A 21,114-nucleotide genomic window follows, 5' to 3' on the forward strand; every position below is an offset into this window, starting at 1 on the left:
AGATGTTTGTAGTAGATACAGCAGTGATGTTTTCCTTGGGGTGCCAGGCCATATGAAGGGTTTTCCTTCTTTTTTTAATATTTATTTTTTAGTTTTAGGTGGGCACAATGTCTTTATTTTAAATTTATGTGGTGCTGAGGATCGAACCCAGTGCCTCAAGCATGCTAGGCAAGCACTCTACCACTGAGCCACAACCCCAGCCCCTGAAGGGTTGTCTAGGTTGTCAACACTTATTTCATCTTTCTTTCACTTGCTCCTTTCACTGTCTTTGTGTGGCTTCAGAACTGTCTGAGGCTTATTGTTTTCTCATGATGCTTCTAGAGTTAGATCTCATTTTTTGTTCCTGTCAAACATTCTGAAGAAATTATTGTAAGATCCAGTCATGACAACACTGTCACATCCATTCTAGCAATATTCAAATTTATCAAATATGCATTTTCATATAGTGAACAAAGTTTACTTCTGAGGTATTCATGTACCTGGAATATTTCCATAGGCCTGTTTTCCATATTTAAGTTCTTAATTTTGACTGACAAATAGCCTCTAGTCATCATATAGTGACTACTATGGATGAATTTTACATTAGAAATAGGAGAGATGATTTCAGAAAAAAAAATGACCTGTTACTAGGGTCTTCAGGTTCTTCAAACAGTTTAGAATGTCTGTCACAAGGCAGATACTCTCATATCTCATAACTAAGTAGTTCCTTTACTGCTGCTGTATACAATAGTATTACAGTCGTTTGGATGGAATTTTGCTGTTACAATCACTTCTGTGAGCTCCTCTGTATAGGCAGGCTTGGTATCTGCAGTATCAAAATTCCTGTCTGTCATTTCCAGGTTCCAAAGATTAATCCACAAACCATATGTAGATAAATAAGCTTCATGATCACTATTAATAGAAATTGAGTTGATGCGCTATATATGTGCATTGGCAAACATTCTTTGTGGACTGGCCTCAATCATTAGATCCATGGGCCTGAAGACTGGCACATGTAGTGTGGTAACTATAGCAGGATTTCTGTACCTTCCATCTTCCTCTTTCAAGTTATACCCTCCCTTCACTGATTTTCCATAATTTTCTTATTTTATCATTGGTAGACAATAAAAAATGAGCAGCATTTTTTGGGGGTAACCACCTAATTTTGTTCATCTTTTTTTTCCCTTTTTCTAAAATTTTCAAGTAGTCAAATTCTGGTTCATGGCTCTGGAAGGTGCTGTAAGCATTATTTTTCTCCCCTGCTATAAAACTGGATTTTGTTCTCATGGGGTGTTGTGAGGATTAATTTGTCAGTGTTGGTAAAGCACCTGAGATCCTTGGGTTGAAGGTGCTCTTGCTTCTGGTGAAAGATGACAACTCTACCACTTTTTCCTCCTGTTACTAGTAATTTTCCAGAATGATTAAACTTTACTGTAGAAATTATATCTGCTTCTGCTACATCATCATTTACTGCTTTCACCTGAGAAAACACCACTGAATATCATTTCCTCCTCCAGCTGTTACCACTTTGGGCTGCAAATGGTGACCCTGCTGAGTTGCTCTGGGTCTCCACATCCTGAACTCTCTCCTCTCACCTAGGGATGGTGGGTAGAGAGGGTGGATGGTGTGGATGGCATCTGTGGGGATAGGAGCTGGGGGCTGGGGAGAAGGAAGGAGGAGCAGACAAACCAGCCAGCAAGATGGTGGGTTTCAAACAGGGGCTTTCCTGTTGGTGCTCCTTCTCCTGCAGTAGATGAGGCTACAACAGTGATGGCAGCGGTGGGTGACTCCACTTCTCCTTTCTGGGACCTTCTTCTTCCTCTTCCTCTTTTTCTTTTGTACCAGGAGTTGAACCCAGGGGGCTTAACCCCTGAGCCGTATCCCCAGCTTTTTTTGTGTTTTATACTCACTAAGTTGCTGAGGCTGGCTTTGAACCCATGATCCTCCTGAGCTGCTGGGATTACAAGTGTGGTCCACTGCACCTGGCTCTGGAACCTTCTTAAAGGGACATTGTGAAGCATTGTCCTTCTAGTGGTCAGTACTTGGAGCAGTGTACCTGGTTGTGCACTTTTCTTGAAAAGGGAAATGTCCACACATGTGATCATCCACCAATTCAGGTGGTAGCCAGTGGTTTGGCCTGATGTTCAGAGACTTAGAAAGAACATGATTGGAAAAATGGTGGCAAGGAAATTTGGGGAAGTATGTGGATAGACTCTCTGAATGGATAAAACATATACAGAGAAATTTAATAATTAAGTGGATAGGTTGACATGTTCTGTGAATGCCAGTCAACCCCTTCCTCCAGCTATCCTTGTTTTTGCCAAATGGTTTCATCAACAGAGTGGCCATGATGGCAGAGATAGAGGTTATGCATGGGCTAAGTGACTTGGACTTCTTCTGCAACCACTGCTCAGTGCCCAGTCTGCCAGCAATGGAAATCAGCACTAAGCCACTGATAAGGCACCATTCTCTGGGAGTAATCACCCAGCTACCTGGAGGCAGGTTGATTACACTGGATCACTTCCATCATGGAAAGGGCAACATTTTGTTCTTACTGGATAAGATACTTTAAATATGTTTACTTTCCTTATATGCAATACTTTTGCAAAAACTACTATCTGTGGACTTACAATGTATCTTATCCACTGTAGTGCTGTACCACACAGTATTGTTTTGATCAAGGAACTCACTTCATAGAAAACGAAGTGCTTCAATGGGCACTTGTTCATGGAATTCACTGGTCTTACCATGTTTCCCACTGCCCTAAGCAACTGACTTGATGAAGGGTGAAATGGCCTTTTGAAGACTTCGTTACAATTCCAGCTGGATAGCAATATCTTGCATACCTGGAGTAAAGTGCTCCAGAAGGCTATCTGGGCTCTGAAAAGGTATCCAAAAATATTGTGCTGTTTCTCCTATAGTCAGGATTCCTGAGTCTAGGAATCAAAGTTTGAAATGTGTCGCCACTCACCATTACCCCAAGTGACCTACCAGCAAAAGGTTGGCTTCCTATTTCTGTGGCTTTATGCTCTGCTGACCTAGAGGTCTTAGTTCCAGAGACACAATAATGATTCCATTAACTGGATGTTAAGATTGCCTCTCAGGCCACTTTAGACTTCTCATGCATATGGATCAACAGACAGATAAGGGATTTACTGTGTTGGCTGGATAGGTTGATCTGACTACCAGAGGAAATTGGACTTTCCTCCACAATGGAGGTAAGGAAAACTATGTCTAGGATACAGAATATCCCATGGGGTGTTTCTTGGTATTATTATGCCCTGTGATTAAGGTTAATGGAAAATTACAACATTCATCCAGGCAGGACAACTAAAGACTCAGTCGTTTTGGGAATGATTTAGGTCACTTCACAGGTAAAGAACCATGACCAGCTGGGTGCTCGCTGAAGAAAAGGGAAATACGGAACAGATAGTGGAAGCAGATAGTTGTAAAACTGACTATGACCATGTGGCCAGTTACACAAAAGAGGATGGTAATTGTCATGAGTATTTCTTCCTTATTTTACTATGAATGTTGTCTTTGTTTTCTTCTCTTTCATTCCCTTATAAGATGTATTAATTTTATATCACACTATCTAAGTACTGCTGACTTTATATCATAGCATTGAGTCATGAGATAGCTAGGAGAAGGGTAAAGTCCTTACCTCCTTTTCTGGGGAAAAGGTTAGTGCATTTTCAGTTGTATACAGGATAGTTGTATTAAGTTAGGAGAAATTATGATCTTGTTATTATTTTCATTTAGAGATAAAATGTTTGTTATAAGGAGATGTGTATGTATAGGTGACAAGCTGCCAATGAGGGGACCTGTGATGGTTAATTTTATGTGTCAACTATTCTGGATCATGGGGTGTCCAGATTAAACATTCAATATTCTGTGTGTGGAATCAGTGGACTCACTAAAATAGATTGCCCTCCCTGATGTGAGTAGGCATGATATGATCTTTGGGCACCTGAACAGAAGATGGATGAAGGAGACATTTACCCCCTCTTCTTCTGCTTCACTGCTTGAGCTGGGACATCTCATCTCAACTTCTCCTGTAGCAGACTAGGATTCATACCACAGGCTCCCCGTGTTCTTAGGCGTTTGAACTCTGACTGCATTTTATCACGGGCCCTCTTGGTCTCCAGCCTGGGAGTGGCAGATGGCAATTATCAGCCTCTGTAATTGCACAAGCCAATTCCTCATAACAAATCAGCCTCTATCTAAGTATCTCCCCAAATATGTCATAAAGACATCTACAATGTAATTTATTTGTGTGTGTGTGTTTGTGTGTGTTATTCATTATGCTTCTCTGGAGAACCCTGACTAATATATGCAAATTAATAATTTTCATTAAATTTGGAAAGAACACCATGTTTTTCAAATATTGCTTTCTTATTTTTTTTTTCTGGATACTGCAATTATACACAAGCTAAGCTTTGTGGGATTTCCCCATTTCTTACTGATGCTCTGTTCAATTTTATTCCACCTTTCTTTCTTTCTTTTTTCTCTCAGTGTTTCATTTTGGATCGTTTCTGTTGCTGTGTCTTCAAGTGAAGTCATCTTTTGTTCTATAGCATTTAATCTGTTGTTAATCTTGCCAGTGTATCTTTCATTTCAGATATTGTATTTTTTATTTCTAGAAGCTTAGTGGCTATGTTTTTATTTCATTTTTATTCTTATTACACCTGTATTTTCCTGAACACATGAAGTGTATTTATAACTACCATCTTGATGTTGTTGTCTATACCTTTTACATCTGTGTTTTATCTGGCTTTATCTCTATGGGGATGATTTCTTTTCCTGGTTCTGTGACATATATTCCTGCTTATTTTTATACTTAGTAATGTTTGATTGGACACAGGACATTGTACATTATATTTTATTGGGTGCTGGAATGTTTGAATTCTTTTAGATACTTTGGGATTTTCTCTCTCTCTCTCTCTCTCTCTCTCTCTCTCTCTCTCTCTCTCTTTTCCCTTTGTACTAAAGATGGACCCTGAGGCGCTTTAGTATTGAGCTACATCCCCAGCACTTTTTACTTTTTATTTTGAGAGAGGATCTTGCTAAATTGCTGAGGCTGGATTTGAATTTGAGATTCACTTGCCTCTGTCTCCCAAGTCCCTGGATTACAGGCATGCACCACCACACAGGGCCGATACTTTGAGATTTGTTTAAAATGAACTAAATTACTTGAATCAGTTTTATTCTTTTGAGGTTTGCTTTTAAGCTTCAGCAGGGCAGGTCTAAGACAACTTTTTATCAAGGGCTAATCTGGTTCCACTAAGGCTATATGCTTTGAGAACTGTACCAATGCCTCACATCCTGGGAGGTCTTCTCAGTCTGACTAGTGAGAACACTATTTCTGGCCCTGTGTGAACTCCTTAGTGGCCTGTTCCTGTCTGTCCTTTCCCCGGTTTCTACATAGCACATGGTTCCTGTTTAACAGCATTCTAACTTGCACACAGGTGTTCTCAAAGACTTGGCAAACTACTCTGCAGGTCTCTGGAGCCCTCACTTTTTATACTTCCTCCTTTTGATACTTTGCCTCACAAATTTCATCACCTTGTTCTGCTAGAACTCTGAACTTTGTGTCCTTAATCAGTGAAACTATTTGGCTCTATTTTAGTTTTTCTTTTTGTGTATTAGACCTGCAAATTCTCAGGCAGTGAGTGGGGCCACTGGTCACACTCATATGTTTTCTTCCTTTCAGTGATCACTGTTTAGCACTTTCTGTTACCCAACGTATGGAAACTTTTGTTTCATGTATTTTGTCCAGCTTTTAGTTGTGAAAGGAGAGAAAGTAAATTGAGTCTCCACCATAGTTGAAAATAGAGTTCTGTTTTGGTAAACAGTTTTTATCTTGTTTGAATAATTTCTACTCTTGTTTTCATTATTTTTTAAAATTAGAATGCTATTAAATATGGGGGAAAATCCTCTGTTTTGCATGTATTTATAAAATCATGTAGGTTTTAGTCTCAATATATAGATTCAGTGACATAGACAAGATTCCTATTGTGGAATAAGTATTACATTTCTGGAAGGAACTCTTTATTGGTCAATGATTATGTTGTTATTAAAAATATTAACAAATGTATAATATGATAACTAGTCCCAATAACATGTTAGCATTAGGGCTATCTGTGTAGGTTGATGACACCCTGAGGGATTGTCACAAAGATTTGTCTGAAGGGGATTTAAATAGCAAAATAATTGTTTTTTCCTTCCAATAAAACTGTTAAAAATTTCTGATGGACTTTCTCACAATTTAGAAGATTTCTTTTACTTTTTATCTTTTTGGTTACATTTTGAAGCATTTAAAGTTCTTCATATATATATTAGACTGATCAAAGTTGTCTCACTGTGTACTAATGCTCTGAATTTCTTTTCAGTATTTTTCTTTCTGTGTTTAAATTTGGATGGCTTGTATTGCTGGATCTTCAAGTTCAATAATCTTCAACATCTAATTTGATATTAATCTCATCCAGTGTCTTTTCAGGTCAAAAGTTCAATTTGAATATTTGATTATTTTTGAGATAGGACCTTGTTAAGTTGCCCAGGCTGGTTTTGATTTTGTGACACTCCTACCTCAGCCTCCCTAGTAGCTGGGATTAGATGTGTAAGTCACCACACCTGGCTCAACTTAAGGATTAAAAATATTTTCCTTGTCTCTACCAACTTGTGCAATCTCCTCTGAATATATAATTATAATATAATTATAATTATAATACTTATAATAATATAATTATAATAATTATAACTGTTTTAATGTCTTTGTCCATGTCATTTCTGGGATGTTTTTCTTATTTTTACTCTTAATAATGACAAAACAGGAGTCATATTTTCCTGAATTTTTGCATGTCTTGTAATTTTTAATTGGATGGAAGACCCTGAATTTTACCTTGTTGGGTCTGTGCCTCAAGGTGAGTAGAAAAGTGTCTTGAGGGCTGAAGCTCTGGCTGAAGAAGTTGGCAGGAGGCTCCCTCTTGTGGATGTAGTAAGGAAAGAAGAAAACTGACCATTCTCTTCTGCAGCTGCAGTCAGAGGTTTAGCCAGGGGAGGATGACTCAGGATGGGAGCGGTGATGGTGACTAGAAGAGGGGAGTGATTTGGCAGAAGTTGGGCACCAGCCTCAGGGCAGGATAGACCTTCCTTGGAGGTGGAAGGTGGTTCAGTACCAGTAAAGCAAGCCATTAAAAAAAAAGTAAAGAAGCTTTAGAAAACAGGAGGAACCAATTCAGTACACTTGTTATATGACCAAATTTAGGAACTCAAATGATCTTTTGTAAAGTTATAAAGTTTGTGAAGGATAATAAATCTGAGTAGACCCCCCTCAAACACACAGGAGGTGCTTGCAAAGAAGGTCGTGTAGGGAAGAAGATTGTCACAGCAAGATTTTTGCTTCTTTATTGCTACCAAGAATCTTGGTAGCAGACATGATTATAAGGATAATTCTTGAGCCACCCAGGAACTGTGATAAGATTGGGGGAAACCAGAACTTCAGCCTTTGCTAGGTGGGGCTTAAGGCAGAGGCTATGATATTTGGTTTATATGCCATTATAGTCTTTGATGTTAGGCTTCTCAGGTTAGTGACTTTTTTTTTTTTTTTGAGGCGGGGGTACTGGAGATTGAACCCAGAGCCCTTTACCACTGAGTTACATCCCCACTCTATTAAATTTTTAGAAAAATTTTTATTTTGAGATAGAGTCTTGCTAACTTGCTTGGAGTCTTGCTAAATTGCTGAGGCTGGCCTTATTCTTATGATACTTCTGCCTCAGCCTCCCGAGTTACTGGGATTACAAGTGTGTGCCATCACACCTAGCTCAGGTTAATGATCTTAAAGACACTTATTATAGGTTAAACAAACTTCTTAAATGTTAATATGTATGAGAAAGAGCCAATGATGCTTGAGAACCATAACTTTGGAGCCTAGTGATACTAGGTAACTTGTTGGATATGCCTGAAATGTTCCTTGGACACATAAAGCATATTTTTTGTTATTTATTTATTTATAATTTTTAAATGTAATTGATTTTTAAATTTGTTTTTATTAGTTACACATGACAGTACAATGACCTTGACATATCATACATTTGAATCAGATGGGATATAATCTCTCATTTTTCTGAGTGTACAGGTTACAGAATCACATTGGCCATGCAGTCACGTATATACACACAGTAATAATGTCTGTCTCATTCTACTCTCCTTCCTATCCCCCTGTCCCCTCCCCTCCCCTCCCATCACTTCTCTCTACCTAATCTAAGGTAACACTATTCTTTTTTTTTCTCACATCATCATACATGTAATCTGTATAACAACGAGGGTCTCCTTCCACCATCCATGCAATTTCCCTTCTCCCTCCCTTTACCTCCCACCTCTCTTCCCTATCTAGAGGTAATCTTCTTCCCATACCCTTCCTCCCTACCCCATTTTGAGTCACCCCCCTTATATCAGAGAAGACATTCAGCATTTGTTTTTTTGAGATTGGCTAACTTCACTTAGCATAATCTGCTCTAATGCCATCCATTTCCCTGCAAATGCCATGATCTTAGATACCATCTCACTCCAGTAAGAATGGCAGCCATGATGAAGACAAACAACAACAAATGCTGGCGAGGATGTGGGGAAAAAGGTACATTCATCCACTGCTGGTGCAGCTGATTTGGAAAGCAGCATGGAGATTCCTTAGAAAGCTGAGAATGGAACCACTATTTGACCCAGCTATCCCTCTTCTTGGACTATACCCAAAGGACCTAAAAACAGCATACTACAGGGACACAGCCACATCAATGTTTATAGCAGCACAATTCACAATAGCTAGACTGTGGAGCCAACCTAGATGCCCTTCAATGGATGAATGGATAAAAAAAAGTGGCAATTATACACAATGGAATATTACTCAGCACTAAAAATTATTTATTTATTTTTGATAGTGATCAAATAAGTCTTACTGCATTATGCCTAAAGGTCACATGTAAGAGTAATATTAGCTTTGATGCTTATTTTGTAGATGAAATGGGATATTTAATTTTTTTTTTGAACTAGGGATTGAATCCAGGGGAGCTTACCCCACTGAGCTACATCACCAGCCCTTTTTATTTATTATTTTGAGACAGGGTCTTGCTAAGTGTCTTAGGAACTTGCTCAATTGCTGAGGCTGGCTTTGAACTTGTGATCCTCCTGCCTTAGCCTCCCCAGCTGCTGGGATTATGGGTGTGCAACCCAGTGCCCAGATCATTTTTATTTTATTATTTATCATGTGTTTTCTATGTTCATTTACATGTCTGCCTCCTCTAACAGCCCCCTAAGAGATCATGCTTTGTAGGTACCATGTGTTGGGTGATTACTGTTAGAAATATTGGTTTGCCACATATATATTATATATATTTTATATATTATATATATATATTTTTTTATATATGGGATATTACTCAGCCATAAAGAAGAATGAAATCATGACACTTGCTGGTAAATGGATGAAGCTGGAGAATATCACACTAGGTGAAATAAGATAATCCCAAAGAACCAAAGGCTGAATGTTTTCTCTGATATGCAGATACTAATTCATAATAAGAGGGAAAGCTATGGAGGAATAGAGGCACTTTGGATTAGAAGGAGGGGAGTGAAGGAAGGGGAGGGGATATAGGGATGAGAATGATTGTAGAATGAATCAGATATTATTACCCTATGTACATATATATTACATGACCTATGCAATTCTACATCATGTACAACCAGAAGAATGAGAAGTTATACTTCATTTATGTAGGATGTGTCAAAATGCATTCTACTGGCATGTATAACTAATTAGAACAAACAAAAAATAAAATAATTGATCTCATAGAAGTTAAGAGTAGAATGGTGGCTATGGAAGGCTGGGAAGAGGAGAGGGAGGGAAGGATGGAAAGAGAGTGTCAGTGGGTGCTTAGTTACATAGGAGCAATTGTTCTGGTGCTATTGTACAAGAGGGTGACTACCGATAAAAATAATGCACTGTGTATTTTAAAAAGCTGTAAGTAAGGGTTTAGAAGTTTTTATCATAAAAATTATAAAGCCTGAGGATACAGATGTGTTTAACCTGATTTAAACATTGCACAATTTATACAAGTGTCAAAACATTGTTATTCCATTAATATGTACAATTTTTATGTACCTGCCAATTTTTTTTTTAAAATTTAAGAGTATGTGAACTCTAAAATTGTCCTATTAACCTCTGGATGCCTTGCACCTAACATAATGAATGAAGCATAGTGCTCAATATTGAATAACTGAGTAGTGAACACCACAGTGCGTATGAGAAACAGTTGCCCGCTGTGAACACTAGATAGCAGCATAGATCCAGCTATGCGGTTCACTACGGGGACACTTCTGTTTCTAGTGTTGAGCTTCCAGGATGGTTGACCAAAACCAGAAAATGCAGATCCCATTGGGAATCTATTTTGCTAGTTTTAAAATGAAAAAAATTAACAAGTGACATGAAGTTACTAAGTAAGGGGATCTGATAGCATTAATGAATTTATTCCAATCATAATTAGTATGAGGGCCTGGGACCAAAGAAGAATGATACGAGATTTTCTTTTCTCAAGATCCCAGAATCATGCCTGCCCCCTTACCTCCACGTAGGACTAAAAACACTCTCAGAGCATTTTTTTAGACTCAATATACATAACATACCTTTCCCTCCTCCTGTTTGTCTCCTCTGATGCTTCTTGGCTATCACTGTCAGAAAGCTCTGTACATATAAATGAAGAATAACTGTAATCTTAATTATAGTCTCTGATGGCTGTTATTGACCCCACTCATCAGCCTATTGTCTCTGTGTTTCTATGACATTTATCCAGAGCCCTTTCCCATCATTTTAAATAAATGGGCACTTCTCTGAACAATCTCCTTGAGATTTGTACATGTCTCCTAATGTTACAATTGCTTTTTTAAGAGTATGTGAACTCTAAGATTGTCCTATTAACCTCTGAATGCCTTGCACCTAACATAATGAATGAAGTATAGTGCTCAATATTGAATAACTGAGTAATGAACACCATAGCATGTATGAGGAACAGTTGCCCACTGTGAACATTCCTCCCATGGCTTATGACCAACTTGGGTTCACCAAGACATGGACTCCATGTCTCACAACTGTCAAGTTCATATCAAACTTCAATTTGATTTCTTTGAAATATATTTCTAAAAACGATAACCCAGAAGAACTACATGCATATATTTACTAAAAAACATGTTCTAGAATATTCACACTACTCTTATTACTAATGTTTCCAAACTGGAAACCACCCAAATGTCCAAGAGTAGAATGGAGGCACAGCTCTGCTATGCTCATTGAAGAAAATGCTATACAATAATGAATTAACTAGAACTTCATAGAAGAAGGATGAATCACACCAACATAATATTGACTTAAATAAGTCAGTCACAAAGAGTCTGCAGAAAGTTCAAAGAACAGACAAAATCAGTATACCATGTTGAAACTCAGGATCACATTTACCCTGGGGTGGATGAAGCATAACTGGAAGTGAGGATGGAGAAGGCTTCTGGGATGTGTGGTATCCTCTTTCTTTATCTGGTTGCTGTTTTTGCAGGTATATTCACCGGGTGAAATTTATTAAGGTGTAAACAAATTTATGACAATGTCCATTTCTCTAGGTATGTTTTATAAAACTTCCAGAAAAATAAGGAAGAAATATATTGCAATGTGTTGATTGGTCTCCATTCTAGATTGTTTTGGAAATTGTAGTTTGAAGAGAGCTAGTGCTTAGAATATGTCCTGATCTATTACAATCCAAGGCCTGGATCCTAGTCAATCTTGTAAAAATTGTAAAATTAATTTTAAAAGAAGCTGTTTCCTGAAGTCCTTGTGTACTTAAGGGATGAAGAGCATTAAAGACCCAGTATCAGTACTGTCCTGAAACTCATATATTCTCTGGTCACCCTTTGGGAGAAATACCAGGCTTATGAATTCATCTTCAGAAACAGCTGGCCAGTGGCCCATTGCCCTCCCTCTATCGTCATTTTTGCATTGTTCTGGGACTCTGGTCACACACACACTTTCTTAAATAACTGCAGTTGTTAGCGTCGTCCAGGAGACTATTTTGAAATAGGGCTTAGCTTGGTGATGTGCAGGAGGAGGAGGAGCCCAGTTGTTGGCAGAGAAGACTAGGGCCATCAGGGAGCTGAGGGTAGGCAGGAAGTTATGAGGAATTGGGCTGCAGGAGGCTTGGACGGGTCCAGGGTTACCATGGCTTCTGACAAGGTTCAGTGCTGGTGTGGGGAATTGGGAAAGAAGGAGGAGAAAGTGTGGGGAGGAACCCATGCGGGTTGGAGGACATCTTAGAAGGGAAGCGTGACAGGGCTGGAGTCTTCCAGGAAGACTTGGTTTCTTCCAGGAAGCCAAGGCTGCACTAAGACCTCAAACCCTGATTCTTGAGATCAAGTCAGAAATATTTTAGTCATATCACTCAGATTAATAGGCGTGAATTTATTAAATGGATAGGAAAAGGATTAAGGGGACACTCTCAAGGGAGAGAGTGGTCCTCTCAGAGGAGAGGGACAGTGTGCCTCTCCTGCACTCCAATTTCACTGGGGATCCCAGAGAAACTTCCAGAAAGCCCTTCACAGATCCACTTCTTGACTTTCGACTGACAGCAGGATGACCTCAGACTTTCATGTCCCTATTGCCATGGCAACTCTAGGTCACTTTTGCCCCCTGATCAGTTCTAATTGATTTCTTAACTATAAGTTCTTACAGATTTTATGATTAGGAGGAATTATCCTTATATTCCTAAGTTTTAGGATCTGGTCTGTGAAAAGGTTTACCAAAAGTCTGCCATTCAGGATAAAACTTGGATTCCTCTTATCAACACTATTGTGGGCTTACATTTCTCCTGTGAGTAACAGGCAGTTTGCTGAGGAATGTGACATGTCCTGTCCACTAAGGCCAGGCAGGGCTGCTGGTAAATGGCTTCTTGGAAAAGAAAGCATGTGGGGGTCCACACAGTGGGCTCGTTTCATAGGATTATTCCCTTAACCTTGTGTTCTCACCATTCACGTCTGTCTGTTCTCTAACAGAAGAAATGGGCGAAAGGATAGGAGGTTGACGGGAGCTGGAAGAAGAGGCAGAAGAGAGAGGGACGGACAGGGGAAGGGTGGGTCAGCGAGGATGTGGATTGAGGCATGACGGTGTTTGGACACATGGTGTAAAGGGCAATTTCTATAGCCTGGAAGGACTTGGGGACAGCTGTTGGGAGCCTTCTGTGGGATGGCAAGTGGCAGCAAGGGGTGCGATGATTAACAGGCAGCCTGATGACATCCTGTCACCTTTAGCCACTTCACAGCCCCTCAGGCTATGGAGACACAGGAAACTCTCATAGGTGTAATGAAGGGGATGCTCAGATATGTTCTAAGGGACAAAAGTGGCACTCTCTTTTCAATTTGTATTGATTTCATAGGGCTGTAGAAAAAGTATACCATCAGTTGAAAACCCTGATTTCACTGGCCCTTGCAACCCCACTCTCTCACAGGGTCTCCAGAAACAATCTGCACTGATTTTTTCTGGGGTCCCTGTGGGAGCGTTTTCTGTACTTGTAGCATTTCCCACAGGAGTCCATCCATTGGTCTCTGGAGACCTCTCTCCTCACAATTACAGTTTAACAGAAAGGTTCTTAGGGAGGGATGCTGATGCCCCAAAATTCAACAAAGTTTAAGTGAACTACCGCCCCCCCCCTTTTTTTCTTTCTGTTATGCTCAGATTTTTCTAAGCTTTGTTCTTGGGTCATCTTGCAGTGTTTGATTTCTTTTATTCTTTTATGAGTTTTAGCCCAGAAAATTTCCTAGCAACACCTCACTCCCACTCCTGCAAAATGACGTCACTAGGCTTCCCACCAGTATGCCAGACTTTCATGAGTCCCCACACAGGACCTGGCCTCAGTTTAAATGCAGGTTGCTGATTCATCTAGAAACCTGGCCTCATGCAGGAGCAGGCTAGCTTGTCTCTGGCCCTCCATTGTAATTTTTCTTGCTTCCTGTCCCTCTCCCTAGGCCTTTCTTTACTAATGGAGTGTGCTAATCCCACCTCCTCCTCGCCCCATAACTGAGAAAACTCTTGTTCTGTATTGCTGCCTTTCAGGATTGCCATACTTTACTAAAGGACCAGGGGTGATGAAGTGCTTCCCTGAAGTTCCTACTAATAAGAAAATACAAAGGAGATGCTATATCCTTTCACCCTGGGCCCTACATCCTTCCCAAATGGAAGAGCTCCTGTTTGTAGTGAACATGATCATCTGTGTAGAAATTCCCAGAAGGGCTGAGGCAGAAAGATCACAAGTTCAAGACTCACCTGGGAAACTTATTGAGACCCTGTCTCCAAATAATGAATAAATAAATAAAAAGGGCTGAGGAGTAGCTCAGTGGTAGAGTGACCCTGGGTTCAATCCCCAGTACCCCATTCCCCGTAGACACGCAAACATAAGAAAATCCCCAAGACTCTGAAAAATTACTCTTAGAACTAATAAGTGACTTTGACAAGGTTGTAAGATATAAGATTAATGTACACAAAAGCAGTTATAGTTCCACATACCTGTGTATTAAGGTTCTTCCAAACAGATCTATAAAAATATAAATTCATATATATATATAGTTTTTTTTGCAGACCTTTATGGATTTTCTACAGACCATATAAATGTATACATGTATATTTATATATATGTGTGTATGTCCAGGTGGGCCTTGAACTTGTGATCCTCCTGCCTCAGCCTTGCTGGGGATTTTTCTACACAGATGATCATGCTCACTGCATGTGTGCATGTGAGCATACACATGCGCGCGCACACACACACACACACACACACACACACACACACAGTTGTCTCTCTGCAGCATGGGTTCCACATGGAGTCAACCAAACATGGACCAAAAGTATTTGAAAAATAGCATCTGTACTGAATATATGCAGATGTTTTTTCTTGTCATTATTCTTGAAACAATATAGTATAACAGCTATTTACATGGCATTTACTTGTGCTAAGTATTAAAGTAATCTAGAGATGATTTAAAGCATATGGGAGGATGTGTGTAGGTTATATGCAAATGCTATGCCTATTTATATAAGGGATTTGAACATCCACCTATTCTTTTTTTGTGTGGTTTCCAAGGAACTTATTTAATCAGAATTTTATAGGACTCTAGAAACCTGCAGTTCTAATAAGGCTTCAATTAAAAGTGTGATTTGGGGGGCTGGGGATGTGGCTCAAGTGGTAGCGCACTTGCCTGGCATGCATGCGGCCCGGGTTCGACCCTCAGCACCACATACCAACAAAGATGTTGTGTCCGCCGAGAACTAAAAAATAAATATTAAAAATTCTCTCTCTCTCTCTCTCTCTCTCTCTCTCTTCACTCTCTCTTTAAAAAAAAGTGTGATTTGGGGAAGCAATTTTAACCTTCATTTTGTGTCAGATCACATAATATGATAAAATTTAGTCATTTAATTAGACAAAAAATCTTTATACAAATTATTGATACCTAGATACAATTCGGTTTGGAAAATGAAATAAAATGAAATCATATGCATATAGTTAAATGCATGAGATAAGTGTGCTAAATGAAAAGCTATACAACAATGACAAGCATTAAAGGATCAAATCCAAGTACAAAGGAAGACACTCACCTGAATTTCTGTCTTTCCATTGAGCATCTTTTTGTTCTTTTCTTGTACATTATTGTGTATCCACATTTTCTGCATCTGATTGGATCCCTACATTTTATTCCATTTCCTGTGTGACATTCTCCACACAGGTATATATCATTGGCTGCTGCTTTTGGGGTTGAATGTCCTTCCTGGTGTCCATTCTTACCTATGTACTGCGTGGAGACTTACCTGTATTTCTACACAAAACCCCAGTCGTTGTGCTGTTGAGCATCCACGTATTTTGAAATCTGCAGAGGTCCCTGGACCCATGCACATATCAAAGGATGGCTCTATATGTGTGTGTTCAGATAGAGTGGGAGATAGAAAGTGAGAGAGATTTACTTTAAGGAACTGGCTCATGTGATTGTGGGGCTGGCAAGTTCAAATTCTTCAGGGCACAGCAGCATGCTGGAGACCCAGGAAAGAGCTCATATTGCAGATCAAGTCTGATGGCCATTGATTGGGAAGCAGAATTTCCTGTTCTGTAGGGAATCACAGTCTGTTTTCTCTTAAGGTCTTCAGCTGATGGGGTGAGGTCGATTCACATGGTGGAGGGTAATTTGCTTTACTCAAAATCTACTAATTTAAATGGTAATCACATCTACAAAATTCCTTCACAGAAACATCAAGACTAGAGTTTGATCCAAATCTGGGTACCATGGCTTAGCCAAGCTGATACATAAAATTAGCTATTACAACCTGTGATATATTATTGAAAAGCAAAACTATAAAACAATACCATTTAAAAAGCTTTAGGGCTGGGGTGGTAGTTCAGTGGTTGAACACTTGCCTAGCATGTGTGAGACACTGGGTTCTATCCTCAGTACCACATAAATGTAAATAAATAAGACAAAGGTAATGTGTTCATCTACAACTAAAAAATATTTGTAAGAGTTAAAAAAATTGATACTTATTTCATAGAAAACTACAAAATGCTGATGAAAGAACTCAAAGGAGTCCTAAGTAAATACAGAGACATACTATGTCCAAGAATTGGAAGACTTAACATAAAAAAGTTATTGATTTTGCCAAAATATTGATGTATAGAATAGATTGAACACAATTCTTGTTGAAATATCATCAGGTCATTTTGTTGATATAGACAAGCTAATTCTAAAATTATGTAGAAATGTACAAGTTCAGAAAAGCTAAAACAATTTTGAAAAATAAGAATAATGTAGAAATCATACCACCTAATTTTAAGACATACTATGACATGGTAACCAAGACAGTGTGATATTGAATAGGGACACACACAGATCAGTGGGATATAGTAGAGACAATATATGATAAAAATGTTACACAAATATGGCCATTTTTTTACAAAGGTGCAAAAACAATTCAATGGAGAAAGGATCAGGTTTTTAACAAATGTTATTAGACAACTGGACATCTATAAAACAGACAAACAAGAGTACATGGACCTAAATTTCATAGCATATAAATGTGTTCTTTGGGGGGAGGGGCACCAGGGTTTGAACTTAGGGGCACCCAACCACTGAGCCACATCCCCAGCCCTTTCTGGTATTTTATTTAGAGACAGGGTCTCACTGAGTTGCTTAGAGCCTTGCTGTTGCTGAGGCTGGCTTTGAACTAGTGATCCTCCTGCCTCAGCCTCCTGAGCCACTGGGATTACAGGAATGCACCACTGTGCCTGGCAAACTTCATAACCTATAAATAAGTGAACTCAATATGGACAATAGATATAAATGGAAAATGTAAAACTGTAGACTCTTATAGAATAAAACATTTAGGATAAAACATTTTCTTGAGGTTAGGAAGAATTCTTAGACATGATACCAAAAGCATCATCCATGAAAGAAAATAAATGATGAATTGGTCTTCATCAAGTTTGATAACATTAACTCTGAAAGATGCTGTGAAGAGAATGGAAACACTAGGCACAGCCTGGAAGAAAATATTTGCAAATCCCATTGGTCATAGGACTTTTATGCAGGACATACACATGGAAAAATAAAGACACAAGATGTTCTGTATGATTGGGCACTAGAGACTTGCTAATTAAAATCACAAGTACCTATTACAGTGGCTAAAATACCAAGTCCTGGCAAGAATATGGAGCAACTGCAATTCTCATACATTATGAGTGGGTCTGAAAACCGGCACAGCCATTCTGGAAAGCATTCTTTTTTTTATTAGTTGTTCAAAACATTACAAAGCTCTTGACATATCATATTTCATACATTTGATTCAAGCGGATTATGAACTCCCATTTTTACCCCATATACATATTGCAGATTCACATCGGTTACACATCAACTTTTTTACCTACTGCCATACTAGTGTATGTTGTATTCTGCTGCCTTTCCTATCCTCTACTATCCCCCCTCCCCTCCCCTTCTCTCCCCTCCCCTCCCTTCCCATCTTCTCTCCCTACCCCATCTACTGTAATTCATTTCTCTCTCTTGTTTTTTCCCCCTTTCCCCTCACTTCCTCTTGTATGTAATTTTGCATAACAATGAGGGTCTCCTTCCTTTACCATGCAATTTCCCTTCTCTCTCTCTTTCCCTCCCCCTCTCATCCCTGTTTTGTGGTGATCTTCTTCTCATGCTCTTCCTCTCTATTCTGTTCTTAGTTGCTCTCCTTATATCAAAGAAGACATTTGGCATTTATTTTTTAGGGATTGGCTAGCTTCACTTAGCATAATCTGCTCTAGTGCCATCCATTTCCCTGCAAATTCCATGATTTTGTCATTTTTTAGTGCAGAGTAAGACTCCATTGTGTATAAATGCCACATTTTTTTAATCCATACATCTATTGAAGGGCATCTAGGTTGGTTCCACAGTCTAACTATTGTGTATTGTGCTGCTATGAACATTGTTGTAGCAGTGTCCCTATAGCACGCTCTTTTAAGGTCTTTAGGAAATAGTCCAAGAAGGGGAATAGCTGGGTCAAATGGTGGTTCCATTCCCAGCTTTCCAAGGAATCTCCAAACTGCTTTCCAAATTGGCCGCACCAATTTGCAGTCCCACCAGCAATGTACAAGTGTACCCTTTTCCCCACATCCTCTCCAGCACTTGTTGTTGTTTGACTTCATAATGGCTGCCAATCTCACTGGAGTGAGATGGTATCTTAGGGTGGTTTTGATTTGCATTTCTCTGACTGCTAGAGATGGTGATCATTTTTTCATGTACTTGTTGATTGATTGTATGTCCTCCTCTGAGAAGTGTCTGTTCAGGTCCTTGGCCCATTTATTGATTGGATTATTTGTTATCTTATTGTTTAATTTTTTGAGTTCTTTGTATACTCTGGATATTAGGGCTCTATCTGAAGTGTGAGGAGTGAAAATTTGTTCCCAGGATGTAGGCTCCCTATTTACCTCTCTTATTGTTTCTCTTGCTGAGAAAAAACTTTTTAGTTTAAGTAAGTCCCATTTGTTGATTCTTGTTATTAACTCTTGTGCTATGGGTGTCCTATTAAGAAATTTGGAGCCCGACCCCACAATCTGTAGATCGGAGCCAACTTTTTCTTTTATCAGACGCAGAGTCTCTGATTTGATATCAAGCTCCTTGATCCATTTTGAGTTAACTTTTGTGCATGGCGAGAGAAAGGGATTCAGTTTCATTTTGATGCAAATGGATTTCCAGTTTTCCCAGCACCATTTGTTGAAGATGCTATCCTTCCTCCATTGCATGCTTTTAGCCCCTTTATCAAATATAAGATAGTTGTAGTTTTGTGGATTGGTTACTGTGTCCTCTATTCTGTACCATTGGTCCACCCACCTGTTTTGGTACCAGTACCATGCTGTTTTTGTTACTATTGCTCTGTAGTATAATTTGAAGTCTGATATCGCTATACCGCCTGATTCACACTTCCTGCTTAGCATTGTTTTTGCTATTCTGGGTCTTTTATTATTCCATATGAATTACATGATTGCTTTATCTATTTCTACAAGAAATGACATTGGGATTTTGATTGGCATTGCATTGAACCTATAGAGAACTTTTGGTAATATCGCCATTTTGATGATGTTAGTTCTGCCTATCCATGAAAAGGGTATATATTTCCATCTTCTAAGATCTTCTTCTATTTCTCTCTTTAGGGTTTTGTAGTTTTCATTGTATAAGTCTTTCACCTCTTTTGTTAGGTTGATTCCCAAGTATTTTTTTTTTTGAGGATATTGTGAATGGGGTGTTTTTCCTCATTTCCATTTCAGAAGTTTTGTCACTGATATACAGGAATGCCTTTGATTTATGCATGTTGATTTTATATCCTGCCACTTTGCTGAATTCATTTATTAGTTCTAGTAGTTTTTTTGTAGACCCTTTTGGGTCTTCTAGGTATAGAATCATGTCGTCCACAAATAGTGATAATTTAAGTTCTTCTTTTCCTATTTTTATGCCTTTAATTTCTTTTGTCTGTCTAATTGCTCTGGCCAGTGTTTCAAGGATCAATGGGTTACAGAAGACATAAAGGAGGAAATCAAAAGATTCTTAGAGACAAACGGAAAGCATTCTTATAAAGTTAACATACATACATTTGTTATATAATTCAGCCATTCCATTCCCTAGAGAAATGAAAACTTATGCATGTGAGCATAAGAAATCTGGATATGAAAGTTTATTGATATTCTAGTCACATTATCACAAGCAAATGTCCTTCAGTAGGTGAATGGAGCCTTTCCATCTGGTGGCACCCATCAGGTAAGTCAAGATGGGGGCAAACAAGTCCACCCAGGAGCAATGGAGGTAGAAGCAGTCGGATGTGATGCTCTTTCTTCTGAAGGTCTGCTGCTGGCAGTATCACCAGCTCTCTGCGCTCCATGGGGCACCCCGCCCCACCCAGCTGGATAAAGCATGCAGACTGGGATACAAGAACAATCAAGGTTATGTCATATACAGGATTTGTATGCACTGTGGTGGCCACAAATGCCAATCATGGTGTTGACCAGGATTAACCAGGATTCTTCAGTCTGTCGTTGAGGAGTGAGCTGGACACCGTTGTGGGGCTCTGAGAGTCTTGCATTCTATTGGTAAAGATTCCACATACAAATTATTTGAGGTCATCCTCATTGATCCATTTAACAAAGCTGTCAGAAGAAATCCAGACACCCAATGGATCACCAAACCAGTCCCCAAGCACAGGGAAATGCATGGGCTAACATATGCAGGCTGCAAGAGTCCTGGCCTTGGAAAGGTCACAAGTTCCACCACACTCTTGGTGGTTCTCCCTGTGCAGCTTGGAGAAGGCATAATATTCTCCAGCTCCACTACTAACTGTTAATGAAAGTATGATGTTTGTGACTTAAAGAAGAACGAAATTATGGCATTTGCCAGTAAATGGATAGAATTGGAGAATAGTATGCTAAGTGAAATAAGCCAATCCCCAAAAACCAAAGGCCAAATGTTTTCTCTGATATGCGGATGCTAATTCACAATAAGGAGGGGGTGAATAGAGATATTTTGGACTAGACAGCA

General features: G+C 39.1%; 2 pseudogenes across 2 annotated transcripts; one reads left to right on the top strand and one right to left on the bottom strand.

Moving 5' to 3' along the window:
* Positions 1 to 246: 246 nt before the first annotated feature.
* On the bottom strand, positions 247 to 2,729 carry LOC308641564 (serine/threonine-protein phosphatase 2A 55 kDa regulatory subunit B alpha isoform-like; annotated as a pseudogene). Its single transcript has 2 exons — positions 2,670 to 2,729; positions 247 to 1,459 (listed from the first exon to the last, which is right to left on the bottom strand). The product of its transcript is annotated as a serine/threonine-protein phosphatase 2A 55 kDa regulatory subunit B alpha isoform-like (transcript).
* Positions 2,730 to 20,350: 17,621 nt separating this feature from the next.
* Positions 20,351 to 20,913, top strand: LOC308641565 (large ribosomal subunit protein eL15-like; annotated as a pseudogene). Its single transcript has one exon. The product of its transcript is annotated as a large ribosomal subunit protein eL15-like (transcript).
* Positions 20,914 to 21,114: the final 201 nt, after the last annotated feature.

The sequence above is a fragment of the Spermophilus citellus genome, assembly GCF_964194105.1.
Source record: "Spermophilus citellus genome assembly, chromosome: 2".
NCBI lineage: Eukaryota > Metazoa > Chordata > Mammalia > Rodentia > Sciuridae > Spermophilus > Spermophilus citellus.